We start from the raw sequence: 2,284 nt of genomic DNA, 5'->3' as shown, positions 1-2,284 counted from the left end.
AAAATTTGCAGAATTAATACATTTCCACCTCTTTTTGTAAATATTTTAAATATTATTAGCATATAACAAAAGCATGCAATAGCAAACATTAATACTCACATTCCTTAGATCAGTTCCCTAATAGTAACAAATAATATTCTAGAATGTCAAGTAACATTTAAGTAAATAGCAGGAATGGTAGCAGGTGATTCTCTCCACAGCTTTCATCTTGAAGCAAAGCAAGAGGTGGGAATCAAGGAAAGTATTTCATACAGTTTTTCTAGGGGATGTTTATAATCAACAAATTGTATCATTACAATCAACATTATCCATATTAACATTTTCCCAAAGAAAACAGATACTCCAGAAAGCCGAGTCATACAAAAAAAAATATACCATAGTATGCAATCATCTAATCCTGGTGTGCTGGCTTGCTTAGGAAGTATATTTTTATTATTTATTTTTTTCATCAGGCAAGAAATAATAATCTTTTTTTGTAAATATGATAATTTACATTCATATGTGATGTACATAAACTTATTAAACCCCATTACTGTTTTTTATTATTCTAGTAGATTTCAACCCTAACCTGTAATTGTAAACTGCAGAGATAACCTAAATATTAAAATAATGCTTTTTTTAAAGTGACAGTTTTGCACTATATAATAAATACATTATAAAATATTAAAATAACGTGATAGTTTCTCAATTATATAACAATATCAAAAAAAGAATAAACTATGAATCAATACAATTCAGCTCTTAGAAACTAGGAAATGTTTCCACCAGGTTCAAAGGATATGAAATGAAAAAAACACATGATCTCATCTTTATCATCTATGACAACTTTACATCATTCAAGCAAAGGGCTTCCATCAGTGTCCCCAAGATATTGCCCTATACTAAAGTATAAAAACCTGTTGGAACATTTGCTAAAGAGCCTTTTTTTATCCCCAGGCTCATTTATTCATTCATATTTATAATTTCTTGAACAACTTAGTTTTATCATAATGTTTTCTGCCTGTAAAGAAAATTCAATAAAAAGTGATGCCATCTCAATTTATAATGGTATATTCCTGTTCTAGCATGATTCTATTTATTCAATAGATGCAAAATAACATTTCTGCAAGAGAGCTACTTAGTTCATGTCTTAGGCTTCTGACAAAGCTACTCATATCTGTAGACAAGTAATAAGCAGTCCTTGATTTTCCTCTGATGCTCTTGAATACAGTAAATACAAATTAGCAGATATATCTGCTAAGTCACCTGTATGATCCTGGACAAGTTATGCAACTCTCTGTGACTCAGTTTCCTCATCCATTAAATAAAGGTAATAATAAATACTTAGATTATCATTATGAAGGTTAAACCAGTTTCACATAAAGGGCTTAGAAAAATGCCTAGTAAACAGTGCTCAGTGAATATTAGATATAATCATAAAAATTATTATTATCTTATTTTTCTCTATTTCTGTCTTCCTGAAGCTAGGGAGACTGTGAGGGTGCTAGTATTAGGGTCTTATAGAGGAGGACATGGCTGAGGAATGGAGAGGAAAGGGCAGCTGCTTGCCACAGGTGCTGAAGCAGTGGAAGCTGAAACCAGTCTTTATTTCTCCTCTTCAGCTTCATCCCCAGTCAAAGGTACTCACTCTCTTCCCTCCTTTCATTTTCTAGCCTTGGGCTAAACACTTTATAAATTCCAAGCTGACAGCTACAACTGGCAGAAGTAATGATAAGAGGAGAAGGAAAACCTGTTCAGCTACTTCCTCCCACATGATTCCTGCTCTCACGGCCCTTATTCCTAACATCCTGGTATCAGCCTTTTAATCTTAGCAAGAGAAGGAGGGAGGGAAGAGCAAGAGAAACCTGTCCTGCTGTCTCAGAAGACTGCTGTACCGGCTGCTTCTTCCTCTGTCTTCTTCTAGAAGGGCTCCCAGCCAAACACAAGACTCACGGAGCTTGGGACAATAAAGAAAATTAAAGTGGGGAAGTTGAATTCCATTGCCCCACCTGGAGTCCCCCAGTAGCACCCTTTGGTTCTCATCTCTTTCAAATTCCCAGGACTGAGTTCTGCCTCCCATTCTTATTATACTGTCTCAGATTCTCTGCCCCACTCCAGAGCTCTTTGCTCTTGTCCTGCAAGCATCATCTCAGGAAAGCCGGAGCTCTCAGAAGCCTTCTTATTCTGAATAGTGTTGGAGAAAAGAGAAGACCCACCATCCTGCTTACAGGAATGAAGAGAGGCAGGTATACTGCTAGCATTGCATACTGGGACTCTAAATTGCTTTCCTTTTATTGAAATGTGG

This window comes from Furipterus horrens, unplaced genomic scaffold (assembly GCF_987537825.1).
Source record: "Furipterus horrens unplaced genomic scaffold, mFurHor1.1.pri manual_scaffold_1, whole genome shotgun sequence".
Lineage (NCBI taxonomy): Eukaryota > Metazoa > Chordata > Mammalia > Chiroptera > Furipteridae > Furipterus > Furipterus horrens.
Note: the sequence above shows the minus strand (reverse complement) of the source record.